A 14,811-nucleotide genomic window follows, 5' to 3' on the forward strand; every position below is an offset into this window, starting at 1 on the left:
CAGTCCGGGAGGTGAAATATCTAGTAGGATGTACGGGCTAGCCTAGGTCCTAACCCGGACATGCATGTCCCAAGGATATAAAATACCTAAAACTTGGTTGATCGTACGTGGTCCCAAATAACTAAATACCCGTCCGCGTCATTCCTACAATTGCACAAGACTATTAGAACGCGAACCCCGGGTATAAGTTGTCTAAAGTTAGTCTTAGAAATGGCCCAGGTCGTGGGAACCTAACCTAGGTTTCAAAAAAAACTAATCAACTAATCCCTGACGGTCCAAACCGTCAGATTTTCAACACTGGGAACTGGACAAATAAATTCAGGAATAATTATCAAAACTCCCTAATGGGCCAGGCCATTGGAACCTGAGCAGCAGGGTTAAAGCAAGCTAATAAGTTAAAACTAGGAATAATCCAGTCCAGGCCGTTGAGACCCGAAGACGGGCCACCAGAAGAGATCCCGACCATTGGAACCGGGACCAAACACTCGACTCATTCATGAATAGTGGTAAAACACTTGGTGAAAGCTTAACGAATAGAAACAAAGTAAATAAGAACATAAAAATTGTCTTAGATGCACCCGCGTCCATGAAAGTGTTACAAAATTAAAAGCAAAGAAAAATAAAAATGAAAAGAGGATCCGGGTCTAGGCTTCGCCATGTCCTGACGCATCCGGGATGGCTCCCTCCGCCTCTTCCTTATCCAAGGGCTCCGCGTCAGCTTTCTCCTTGGCCTCAAATTCAGCACTCTTCACGGCAGGATCGGGGTAGAGTAGGAGGTTCATATTTTTGTCTTGGAGCCAAACCATGTAGATGGCCTCGTCGAAGGTATCCTCCAGCATGGCATCCGCCTGTTCTTTCTCGCGACAGGTCTCATCGTGCGCCTTCACCTCCTGCTAGAGCAACTCATCCAATTCTTGGACCCAGGACTCCAGACCGGTGACCCTCCCCCGATCCTGGGTAGACTGGGCTGCGGCCGCCTCCTGCAGAGCCTTTACTCGGAGGAGCTCCGCCTCTAGATTGGCCACCAACTTTCCAGTCTCGGCTTCTCTCCGGGACATAGTCTCTTCAAGTTGAAACTTAGTCAGGGCAGCCTCTTCGCAGTTTGCGTTGGCCTGAGCAACCTCCTTGGCCAGGGTTTCCTTAGCAGCTTCCCGCTGGTTCACGGCCGCCTCCAGCTCCAGTTGGATCGTCTCTGTGACAGTCATAATCTCGTGATCCGTAAGGGGAAAGACCGAGTAAGCTGTGCAATCCCACACCGCCTGGGGAAGGTCAAGTGTGATGATTCTAAGACTGTGTAGGTATGGGACTACACAGTTGAAGAAGGCTTAAATAGATTGATGGGTACTACCTATAACAACAAGATGCATCTTCTTTTCGGTAGCCCATCACTTGAGAACTCCATGGTTAAGCGTGCTTGGCCTGGAGTAATCTAGGGATGGGTGACCTCCTGGGAAGTTTTCCCAGGAAGTATGCGAGTGAGGACAAAGCACGCTGGAAAGACTTGTCTTGGTTATAAGGCTAGTCATCATTCCAGAAAGTAGCCATAATGATGTGGGGCGTCACAGTCTCCATCTTCATGGAAATCTCGGTCGCCAAGCTGGCATTTCGATGGGCCAGTAGAGCGTCCTGGAACAAATTGAAGTTAGAAAAATCTGAACTAGAATTGCAAGAAGAAAAAGGAGATGTAAACGAATAACTTACAGCCGTGGCTTGATGGTGGAGGGCCTGGGAGATGAACAGCATGACCTGGTTGGTGATGGTGGCGTACCGCTTCAACTGAAGGTTGGACATGGTATTCCCCACCTGGTCCAACAAATCCGCCGCGAACGGAGGCGTGTCCTGTCCCAGTTTGGAACGAAATCCCGTCTCGGCAACCAGCCGGTCCACGATCGGCTGGGGAGCGTTGAATGCTGCCGGACACTCCGAGAACTCAACCTGACAATGGATCATCAGGGCACGGTAGACCTCCTCTCTTTTCTCCCGACCATTCTCCCAAGTCCGGGTTACCAGCTTGGACTGTTCGTTCCGCAGGACCGCCTCCCCCTCTTCGGGTAAAGACGGATGGACTGGGAGCGCGGGCGCTTCTGGGATTTCCTTGGCGGCGAGATGACTCTCCCCAGAATATTCCTCGGCCGAGCCAGCACCTTTGGTCCTGGTCCTCTTTGCCCCTGCCGCGGCTTCGTCCACACCCAACTCCGCGACTTTCTTCCCAGAACTCCGACTCGCCGGCGGGTTCTGCTCCAGGTCGATTACCGGAGGATGAGCGGGGGGAGCTGGGGTAGTTGTAGGATCAACGGTCGTGATCGGACCCACGGCTAAAGCCTCCCCGATGGATTGAGATTCCGGCACCGACTTTGACTTGGGCGCGCCTCTGGCAGCTTTTTTAGCTGAAGCCCTCGCCTTGGCAGCCCGGACCTCGAGCGCCTGCTTCATTTTGTCCATGGGGTTGGACATGTTGGAATCTTCTGGAACAGACACAAACAAAGAGGGGTAAGCAAAATAAGCAAGTCAATGCGAATGAATAATAACAAAACTAAAGATAATCCGGGACGAACCCTTGTCTAGACCTCGGACTTGACTCAATTCTCCTAAGGCGAAGGAATAGATTCGATCTCCCATGTCATCCGGGTATAGGAAGTTCCCATACTGAAGGAACCCGAACGAGTGCATGAGAGTTTATGAATCGACAGTGATGGGAGACGAAGGCCTCATCTCCCCATCAGCCCCGAACAAGGGGCCTCGATAAACTAGTCTATCCCTAATTAAATCCCTAACTCGGGGAGCATAAGTCAAAAGCAAAGGCGAATTACCTCGCCCTGATACACTAGCATCGGGGGTCCCCGTGTTCGGTTGGGCCTCGTCAAAGAGGGCTTCCAGCTCCTCGGAGGTGGCGCTCTCCCTCTGCTGAGCCTGGTCTCGTTTCCTTTTGGCTGTGTCTGCCCGAGCCGCGTCCTCTACAGCCCTGATGTGCTCAAGGGCTAGCGCCTCCCTCAATGCGGGGTCTTTCTCGCATTGTATCCCCCAGAGGCTCGGGGCCTTGATCGTTTGGTTGGCCTCTAGCATCCCGACCACTCGGAGGTTGTCGGTGTTGACGTAGCCCCCTACGTCTAAATCCTCCGCGCTTAGCTCGGAGTAGAATCTCTTCCGGTCCAGGATGAACTGGGTGAGGGGAGTCTGCGCATAGGGTCCTGCCACCCAAGGCAATGAGTTGAGAATGAGGAATAAAAAGCGAAAATAAAAAGGAAACTAGGGAATGGGAAACCACTTACCCACTCCCTGGAAGTCCAGCATCAGCGTGGGGTTCTTTTCTATAAGAAACCCGGACGTCATAAACCAGTAATGTCTGACGTCTGGAGGATGCTTCCAGGTGCTGGTAGGAGCGGCATGGTTGCCCCGCGGTTTTAGCCTGTAGAAGTCGTCCAGGGTCTTGTCCTTGACGTTGACCTGTGGCTCCAACTTGTAGAAATACAACACCTCTGCCGGGGTCGGATCCGGGATCTTCTTCGCGATGCAAAAGACGCACCATTCCGCGAGCAGCCAGTACGCTTGAGGCAGGAGTTGGAACGGCGCAATCCCCACAAGTTTGAGGAATTGCACGAAGTAGCCATGGAGCGGGAGAGTTGCTCCCACACTGATGTGGCCTACACTCCAGGCCCCGAACTCGCCCACGCAAGTGTGAGCCTTCTCCTCTCTTCTAGCCAGGCGGTTATAGAATAGTCCGGGAGTCGACTCCACCCCCAAATGCTTCTCCAGGGCGGACAGCATCCGGTAGTTTTGGAACAAGTTCTGCACCCCGTCCATCTCCCACCTATTGCCTCTGGGAGTCTTGGACTCGGATAGAGTGATGGGGGCCGCATTAGCTTGTTCTTCCGAATGAAGGGTGATGCCCGAGGTCATGGCTGATGATCTGGGAGCAAAACAGAACAAAACAAACCAAGCAGTCAACACCAGAACCCAAGAAGGTCGGTTAAGGTACGAGGGCTCTCCTACGAACTTCTTGGAGAAGTCCCCTCCGGATCAGGTCCGGGATCACTAAGAAGCTGCGGAACCTCGATCAGGAACAAAAAAAGAAAAGGAAAGGATCTGGCTGTTCTCCTAAGCTAGCCTATTGCAACTTGTCCGGGAACCACCCGAACCCGAGGAGATCCGGGACAGTCCGAACTAGTTTTATTTTCCTAACCTACTCTAAGGCACCCAGAGCCAATCTAAACGCAAGCAAGATTTAACAGCCTAAACAGATAAATATGACGATATGGCAAATGCAGGAAAATAAAAGCAAAAGTTAGGAAAACTTACTGTAAGAGGCTGGTCGTGAAGAATGGTGGGTTTCCGGCGGCAGTGACGGTAAAATGACGACTTTGAACAGGTGAAGGCAGCCCAAAAGCTCGTCTATGGGGCAGGCCGATGTCGTCTGCTTAGGCGAAGGTGTGGACACCGGGCGCATAGGGAACAGGCGACGGCGAAGACGAAGAAGACGATGGAAAATATCGTCGGCAAGCTCAGTCATAAAAGATCCTTTAAGTGTTTTTCTTTTCTGAGAATGTAAAGATTTCAAATGAAAACCTGAGGCTATTTATAAGAGCCAGAAGGCTGTTTTGATCTAGCGGTTAGGCGCGATCCCCCCTATCGAACGGTCCTGGATCATGCAGGGACATTAATGGATCTACTCGAGTACTGGATCACAGTACCCCCGAGGCATGATCCGCGCCGCCCCGATCCAACGGCCCAGAAAAAGAGCACCTCAAAGGTCGCCCCATCCAACGGTCCACCTTGTCACAGAGGTAATAATGGGAACACTCGTGCGGATGGGACGCTTCGTAGACCGAGCCAACACGCTAGCCCCTAGCGCAGTAACCATTAGGGTGTTTGCTGACCTTTCAAGACCTAGTGCCATCAATGTGCCAGTGACAAGGGGACACGTGAACCCTTCGTAATGAACCAGGGCTCCGGTAAACGAACTCGGATCCTGGTAAAGGTCCGGGCCCTTTGAATTCAGCTCGGGGTATTGTAGCAGGGTTTAATTCCATGATTGTTCTGCACGCAGTGCCCCTCACCTGCGGGCCCATCGCCTTGGAAACGAATCGGGAAGTGACGAGATGGTCCGCGAGGGATACAAGCCTCCACCATGCGAGCCCAGATGAAGGCTTGGGGGTAATTGTTATCCCCGTTTCTTTTCGGGTGTCCGGACCCACACTCCAAGCCCGTGGGCCGCCCGATTTGGAGTTAAGGCCCAGGTCGGGCCCGTTTGACGAGAGGAAAATGGATGTTGGTAGCCCAAGTCCGGGCAAGGCCCAAAGGGCGTCCGGGAGTGCAGACCAGGACCTCCGCCGGGGCAGGTGGTATGAACCCGGAACTGCTCCCCCCAACATCCCGGGGCGCGGCAGAGAAGGTCGCGGCTCGCAAAACCAAGATGGGAGTCGGGATCGCTGTGGATGGACCCGGATCCTGGTAAACGATCCAGGATACTGGTAAATGGTCTGGGACCCTGGTGAACGGAGGGGGACGTTGGTAAACGAACCCGGGTCGGGTGTCCGAGTTGGGTGAGATATAGTGCCCAGGATACTGACATCGTCCCATGAAGCGTGGGGGTTGTCCCCACGCTTAACCTGCAGAAGAGGCTACCTCGGGATTGTACGTCGTTGGTTCAGAACTGTGCTGCCACTATTCTGACCGATCTTGTCCCCTAAATCTTCCTCGTAGCCCAGAGAACCCAGACTGAAACTCCAGTTTGTCTCATGCCTTAGAATAATATATTATTTGGTTTGGCCCAATGGGCTTAGATTATTGTACGTTTCATATTTTAATCCTTTGTATTGGGCTCCCATTAGAGAAGCTAATGGTACTTATGCCCTTATTGGGCCCGGGTCAGCCCGGCCCAAGCCCAGTGCACTCCTGTGCCTATAAATACGAATAGTGGTGCACTGAGAAGGGGATCCGAGATTTTGATTGTAAGCAGTTACTCTGCTCAAACTTGTGGAAAAACTCCATTGTCAAAGGTTTTCTAAAGCTCTAATACAATTGTCTCGTGGACTAAGGCTTATTAACGCCCCAACCACATAAAAACCTTGTCTTTACTCCTCAAATCCTTTCTTTTAATCTCTCTAATCTTTTATTATTAAAGTTTCCGAAAAACTCGGTAAACAATGTCATTATAGGTTTTCTAGTAGTCTCCTTTGAGAAGGCCCCAGGTTGCAGCCATTACATGGTCTCTTAACATACATTTTCGGGGGCGCTATGCATATGTGCCTCTCACTCAACAACTCAAGCATTTGCTGGAAGCTCCCACTTATAACATTGCGCTTTACATTTCGAATGTCAGTAGCCATGTTGGGCACTTCTAGCGGCATGGGAGGAATAAAGTGGACTGCCTCCAAGAAACTCATGTATGTGTAATTACTGAGATGTAAGAATTAATATATGGACTAATATAATCACAAACATAATTTCATAATCACAACTATTAATTGGAGTGCCTACTAATAATTAATAACCATAATGAGATGGTTAATACTTACTAATTATATTTGAGGCACATGGTAGCACTCTAATGACTATAGGTTGACCCATTAAACCATAGTCCACCATCTCTAATAATATGAGCTCAATATACCTCTTAGGGTAGAAAGGCACGATATACATAATGTGAATATATGAAGTTGGGAGTAAGGTGGTTTTTGTAAAGGGTTTGCTCTCCAATGGCTCTTTCTTGCATCTTTGCATTTGATTTTGTGTATTGTTGTTGTTTTGGACAGATTCATAGTAAGCAGAGGAGGTATGTCTTTCACCGTGCAATTAATGTCCTAAATAGAATGTGATCTTGGTTGGTAGATGAGCATTGATTATGTAGAGTAATTCATTTCATGATTATTGTTTTGGTCATTGGATTAAAACTAACATAAGATTGACAACAAATTGAGCCAAACGACATTGAAAAGACTCTCAAGCTTTTGTGCACGAGTCTTGGCAAGCTTTTTTCATGCTTCAGTGCACAAGTTTTCCAACATCACAAGTGCTTGGATATGTGTATACAGGTGATGGATTTGGACTCAGTTACACGCATGGCCTTTCTCAAGCTGCTTATTTATCTTCATCAAAATTCTTTACCAAACCTAACCCAATTATTAATCTTCCTTGCATTCTTCATCTGATTCCATATAAACTGTGTCCAGAAACGTGATTCCATTCCAAGTAAACCAGAACTTATTAGAAACTATTAGACTCTGCCTTCAAAAATTCACAAGCATATATACGAACATCAATCTTGTGAAACAACTCCTTTTAATTAACTTTAATTGAAATTTTTTCTCTAAGCACAAAGTGTCATCGTAAAGATACATATATGAGTTCTGGAATCAAAACTAACATGAAAGATACAACAAAGATTGACATAAAAAGTGATGCTTTATTTAAAATTTCAAATGATGCACACTAGTTGCTAACTTGAAAAACAATGTATATAATAATAATAATAATAATAATAATAATAATAATAATAATAATAATAATAATAATAATAATAATTCAGGTTTCATTGTTATTATATATCCATATGCACGTCTTTTATATTTCTTCTGTAAAATTTCACAGATTCAACTTTAAAAAAGAAAAGTTCTTAAAAATGTATTAAGACAGCCAAATTGGCTTCGATTTATATCATACATACTAAAAGTTGAGGGAGGTTAGAGCCATTTTAGTAAAAAACAAGCCCAAAAAATACAAATAAATCAGAATGAAACCAAGAAAAGCTAGCTGTCTACAGCCTATCTGATACATGTCAATTGTCTCTCTACATAGCCTGTAGGCCCTATACAGAGCTGTGCAAGATAAGGTCCCTCATGAAGTAATATGCTTGGCCCCAAGAATATATATTTGCATCTATAAAAAAGATATTGCACAAGCTAGCTGGGCAAGACACCCTAGGGAAATCTTAACAAAAACTAACCGAGAGCAAGTTTGATTCCAAAGCCTAAAGAGCGTGTTTGATATTGTTCTTAATTTTTTATTTTTTTTAAAGGTTGTGTTTTTAGAATGAGAATGGAAAACGATTCTTGGTCTTCTTAATTTGGTTAATGTTTTCTAATTTTTTTTTTAAAAATTAATGAAAAATTAACAATTATACTTAGAAAAAGAAAGTATTGCGACAGTCTTAGAAATAAAAAAGAAGGGAAAAAACATAGAGAAAGATTTGTGAAAGTTGATGACAAATAAGTTTTGGTTCAACAAAGTACGAGTCAAGTTTTGGAACATCCAACCTTTCAAAGTCTATACGTACACATGCCATGAAAGTTGAATAAATACTAAGCCTAATAGCAAGTTAGTACTCTTCGAGACAGTACAAATTTCTTCCTCAAATTACTCTATTCATGATAAAAGTCAATACAAGCTTACATTGATATTTATATGCTAGAAAAACAAGGCAAAATGCAATAACAAATGTGTAACAGGATTCAGTTATGCTCAATCCCACAACGCTCAACGCAACTCGACCATCACGAAATCCTTCATCCATCTCGGGGGTGCGCGTGTTCTCTTCCCACGCATGGCTTCTCTCAGTTGTTCTTCCTTCTTTGCATCATCTTCTATTCCCTCTGTATTAGTTTGGTGCACTTCAGTAACATTAGGAGTGTGGGCTGCAGCACTTGACCAAGCTTGGACCCGGGCTTGAATAGCTTTGGAGTCCAAGGTGACACAGGCCTGGCTATCATTACTCTCCCCCTCAAAACTGACATTGTCCTCAAGGTCTTCCAATTCATACAATTTACAAAATGGAGCAAAGTCCTCCCAAGTGGCATCCTCCAATAGACTGTGAGACCACTGAACCAGAACCTATGGAATTGTCTTCGTGCCTCACTGCACAGTGCGACTGGAGAGTATGGCAGTAGGTAACAGCAATGGTTGGTGTCATCGTTGTAATTCGGGTAATGGATAATGCTTCACGAGTTGCTGTCCAATAAAAGGCTTGAGTAACGAGACATGAAAAGTGGGGTGAAAGCGACTGTGTTGAGGCAACTTAAGTGTACACGCAATTGGGCCAACACGTGCCACCACGAAGAACAGTCTGAAATACCTGCAACATAACTTAGCTTTCAGACGATGAGCCACTGTGGTCTACCTATGCGGCTGTAACTTGACAAGAACGAGATCCCCTATCGCGAACTCAATGTGACGTCTCTTCTTGTTAGCTTGTTGACACATTCGGTTTTGAGCTCGCTGCAAATTCAATTTCAGCTGAGACAGTAAAGCGTCCCTAGTAAGCAATTCATCCTCTACGGCCTAAACAGAGGTGCTAACCCGTGTATACATGGGAATGGAAGGAGGAGGCCTGCCATACACGGCCTGAAACGGAGTCATACCGATTGACGAATGGTGACTCGTAATGTAATGGTACTCAACCCACCTCAAAAATTGGCTCCATTGCTTTGGATTTTCAGTGGTAAAGGCCCTGAGATATTGCTCCAAATACCTATTGGTCACCTCAGATTACCATCCATTTGTGGGTGGTAAGACGTGCTCATTTTAAGACGAGTGCCCATGAGCTCGAAAAGCTTTCGCCAAAAGTTGCTAGTGAAGATAGGGTCACAGTCAGACACAATAGAGTGAGGAAAACCGTGGAGACGAATGCCATTGTTGAAAAAAGTTCAGCGACCTTGGTGGTCGTATAGTGAGTTGGCAATGCTCCAAAATGGTTGTACTTAGTGAAACGATCCACAACCACCAAAATCATGGTGAATCCGTGCGAATTAGGTAGACCCACTATAAAATCCATTGCTCAATCCTTCCAAACTCGTTCTGGTAACTCTAACGATTGAAGTAAGCCATAGGGGCAGCAGTAGAATACTTAATCGTTTGACAAGTGAAACAAGAAGCAACAAACGCCTGTACATCATGTCTCATTCCAGTCCAAAAGAAATTGGCACTAAGGCGTAAAAGGGTACGTTCTATTCTAGCATGTCCACCCATAGGCGAAGCATGAAACTCTTGTAATAAAGGCAGCTTAAGGGATGAGGAATCACTGATAACGAACATGTTTTGTTGGAGCAACAGCCCGTCACGACAAGTATATGGCGAACTCGAAAGATGTTTACTGCTGAGTTTCTGATGCAAGGCGACCAAATCAGCACAAGTCTCATTCTCTCGACGCAATTCATCGAAGAAATTAAATGTGAACCGGATATTTCCGCATGAAGATGTGTGGCCTGTAACTCATCTTTTTCGGGATAAGGCATCTGCCACAGAGTTCTCTTTGCCTGCTTTGTACTCAATAGAGAACTGAAAACCCAACAATTTTCTCAAACAATGTTTTTGTTATGGAGTTTGAATAACCTGAGTAAGGATCTCCTTGAGACTTTTGTGATCAATTTTAATAATGAAGGAACGCCCAAGTAAATACTGTCTTCATCTAGTCACTGCTTCCACCACAGCTCTAAACTCTCGGTCATAAGTGGATGCCCCAAGCAATCTCAGGCCCAATTTCTTACTGAAATAAGTAATGGGATGACCTTCCTGCAACAAAACTCCACCAAAGCCCACGTTAGAAGCATCAGTCTCTATGACAAAAGTAATAGAAAAGTCAGGTAGCTGTAATACAGGTGTAGAAATCATGGCTTGCTTCAATTGTTTAAAGGCAAGCGTAGCAGCGGCTGTCCAAACGAACCCGTCTCTCCTAAGTAATTCCGTGAGAGGGGCAGCGATAGATGCATAATGAGCCACAAATCTTCTATAATAACTAGTTAAGCCGAGAAAACCACGGAGCTTTTTGATATTCTGAGGTTGAGGTCATTCAACCATGGCTGAGATTTTTGAGGGGTCTGCTGCCACACCCTTTCGAGACACAATATGCCCCAAATAATCAATAAACGTCTGAAATAAGGAACACTTGCTAGCCTTAGCAAAAAACTGGTGTTGTTCCATCAATTGGCATATCAAACGCAAGTGCTTGAGGTGGTCGGATATGGAGTTGTTGTACACAAGAATGTCGTCAAAAAATACTATGACAAACTACCTCAAATAAGGTTTAAAAATCTGATTCATCGTTACCTGGAAGGTGGCGGGAGCATTGGTGAGCCCAAACGGCATCACAAGAAATTCGTAGTGTCTCTCGTGTGTACGATAGGCTGTCTTGTACAAATCTCGACTATCCATTCGAATTTGATGATATCCGGCACGCAAGTCTAGCTTAGAGAAAACAGTGGCAGCACCGAGTTCATCAAGTAACTTGTCAATTGTTAGAATGGGAAATCGATCCTTGATAGTGATCCCATTTAATGCGCGGTAGACCACGCAAAATTGCCAAGTGCAATCCTTCTTTTTAACTAGTAAAATGGGGGAAGAGTAGGGGCTCGTGCTATGACGAATGAATCCCGCCTCAGTCATTTCTTGAACCAACTTCCCAATGATATCCTTTTGGAAATCAGGGTATCTATATGGGCGCATATTGATAGGGCTAGAGTCGGGCGATAAAAAAATGTGATGGTCAATAGTACAAATCGGAGGTAACTATCATGGGGTCTCAAAAACAGCCTTATACTGCTGGATTAACTGTTGTGACTCAGGAACCAAAGTAGGAATGAGCTTAGAGATGCCCAAGTCTTCCTCTAGTTGTGCCAACTCAAATTCATTGTTAGAAGTAATGGCTGGAATGGGGTTCATCTGCCACAGCCAACTAACTTCACCTTCATGCATCATCGACGTGAGTTGAGTGAAGGAAATCTGCTTTGCTTTCCAAGCGGAATTGGCATCAAGCTTAACGGTTTGTCCACCACACGTGAATTCCATAGTCAAAGCCTGATGGTCGTGACTGCATGGGCCGAGAGTTTGCAACCATTGCTTTCCGAGTACAATGTCAAGGCCTCAAATCGGCAATACATACAGATCCACACGAAACATGTGCCCCTTTAAAATAAGTTCCACATCCTTACAAAACTTGGAACATGTTAAGAACTAACCATTTCCCATATACACTTTGAATGCCTTAGTAGACTCACAGGGCAATTGCAACGTCTCAGCCAAGGATTCATGGATGTCGATTAACACTTCTAAGGACTGAGAACCATGTTGAGCGTTGAATTAGACAGAGCATGGAGGTTGACCTCCTCTGCCAATTCCTCATCTTTTTCATCCACGTCGTCACTCCCATCCTCTTCGCACTCTTGGCCACACAGTAAAAGCACACGGTTCTTGCACTTACGCCCATAGTTAAATTTCTCATCACAAGTGAAGCATAATCCCTTATTGCGCCTCTCTTTAAGTTCAGCAGGTGAGAGTTGTTTGACAGGCAAGTGTTGATAGGACCCAATCGACTTTGTAGTAAAGCTCGATCCCAAATTGCTTTGTGCACCGGAATGGACTGATTTAGTACCCCCAACTCATTGCGTAGCAATTGGGCACTGCTCCACTTCGACGCTCGGAGTCGAACCCAAAACCTTCGATGCCGATGCTCCCTGATGAGGTGCGAAGAATAGCTGACCCAGACGTTCGTCCGTAGACGCACGATGTTAGTCCAATAACGAAGTGATTTTCTCCATCTGAGCTTCAGAGTGAAACTTGAAATTGGCTTCCATAGACTTCAACAGTTTAGCCAACTCGTCGTTCTTCATGGCGAGCTCTGTGAAAGCACTAGTAATAGCAAGTTAGTACTCTTCAAGACAGTAAAAATCTCCTGAATTCCTCAAATTACTTCATTCATGAGTCAATACAAGCTTACATTGATATTTATATGCTAGAAAAACAAGGCAAAATGCAATAAAAAATGTGTAACAAAATTTGGTTATGCTCAATCCCACAACGCTCAACGCGACTCGGCCATCATGAAATCCTTCATCCATCTCGGGGTGTGCATGTTCTCTTCCCACGCGTGGCTTCTCTCAGTTGTTCTTCCTTCTTTGCATCATCTTCTATTCCCTCTGTATTAGTTTGGTGCACTTCAGTAACATTAGGAGCGTGGGCTGCAGCACTTGACCAAGCTTGGGCCTGGGCTTGAATAGCTTTGGAGTCCAAGGTGACACGGGCCTGGCTATCAAAGCCTCTTATTGGAACACAAGTATCAACTCATTGACTCGCACGGAGATGAAGATAAATTGCTCTATTGAGTAAACAATGAGACTTTCCAACTTGTGAGAGAAAATATTTTCTTAAAATTTTAATACATACATTTTTTTTTCTTGAATATATTTATAACTAGAAAACATACCGTGCTTCGCGCAGTTTTTTGTATTGATTAAAAAAAAAATTTAATATTTTTTTGGGAGATTGTGTGTAAGGGATTCATTTTCACTCTACTCGTACAACATGCTCCTTATATGGATGCGTAAGAGTGTCTTGACCGTAATTTTTTTTCATGATAATGTTAATTATATAGTGAGCCTCCTGCAGATTTTCGAGAAATTCTAAATAATTAAAGTGTCAAAAATAAAATCCAAACTACTTGTTGTACGTGTGCTTTTATTTAATATTGCTATTATATACGTTTTGCATTGTGTTTTTGTTTATTACAAAAATTTTGTAAGATTTTTATATTTTTAAGGTATAAAATTTATAAATCATGAACTTTTGCACAATCATTCATTTTTTTAAATAAATATTTTTATTAATTTAATTAATAATATTCTTAATCAAATTAATATCACGTGTATACATGTTGATATTTTTAATTATTAAGATATTTTGGTTTTGAATTTGAAATATCAAAAGAATAAATCTAGAAGGTAGATGTCAATTTATATATGATTCATTTATTATTATAATTATTAAAAAATTAGTTATTCCTAAATATTTTATTTAAATATAAATAAAAATATTTTTATTTTAAATTTAAAATATCAAAATAATAAAAAGATAAATACAGATGGAAAATTTTGAAATAAATGTTAATTATATAGGATTATTTATTATTATAATTATCAAAAAATTAGTTATTTATAAATAAATTAAGATATTTTAAATTTTGAATTTGAAATATGAAATAATAAAAAGATTATCATTAATTGGAAAATCTTCAAGATAAATGTGAATTTATATATGGTTGATTTATTATAATAATTATTAGAAAATTATTCATTAATAAATATTATAAAAAAAAGTTACAGAAGAGGCGGTTATTAATGATTTTAGATATTTTGTTTTTTCTAATTATTTAATAATCATACATTAAAGAAAATAGAATAAAAAATGAAGAAAAATTAGAAATAGATTAGAGATTTTGACTTGAATTCTCCTTTTATTTTAAAAAAAAATTGTGTGACAATTTCCAATTTTGACATTATCATTTAAAATATATCTGATGACGAACTTTATAGGTATTATTTATGTTTTTGCCAAATAAAATTGCTTCAATTGGTTTATCACATTATTGTCAAGACAATGGTAGTATTCCATGTAAAGTCCTAAATTGGTTGTCTTTTTATTTAATATATTTTATCATTTTTAATTGGTATTTTTCAAAATTGTATTTTGGGTAAGTGCCTCTTTTTGGTAAGAATAATTTTCTCTATTAAAGTGCATGTTATTCATAATTAAGTGTAGCGTCCCAAATTTGCTAATATAGCTTAGGGCCTTGATTAGCAGGCCTGAAGGGCAATAATTGATTTATTATGTTAATATGTGAATTTGATGAGTATGTGATTAGAAATGCATGTTTAGGTGAATTAAATATGCATGTGGGTCCCATTTGGTTGTTAGGGACATATTTGTAATTTTAGCCGTTGAGGGCTTAAATGCAATATTTGTGTATATTGTGATTGACACCACGTGTGAGTGGTGATATATTTGTGATGCACGACCCGAGACAGTCCTAGGGAGCAATTTACCTAGAAA

At 43.1% G+C, this 14,811-nt stretch overlaps 1 long non-coding RNA gene across 1 annotated transcript; it reads right to left on the reverse strand.

The window, feature by feature from the left end:
- Positions 1-8,321: 8,321 nt before the first annotated feature.
- Positions 8,322-13,023, reverse strand: LOC133823501 (uncharacterized). Its single transcript, XR_009888374.1, has 2 exons — positions 12,704-13,023; positions 8,322-12,615 (listed from the first exon to the last, which is right to left on the reverse strand). It is a non-coding gene; the product is annotated as an uncharacterized LOC133823501 (long non-coding RNA).
- Between the last annotated feature and the right edge of the window lie 1,788 nt (positions 13,024-14,811).

This window comes from Humulus lupulus, chromosome 3 (genome assembly GCF_963169125.1).
Source record: "Humulus lupulus chromosome 3, drHumLupu1.1, whole genome shotgun sequence".
NCBI lineage: Eukaryota > Viridiplantae > Streptophyta > Magnoliopsida > Rosales > Cannabaceae > Humulus > Humulus lupulus.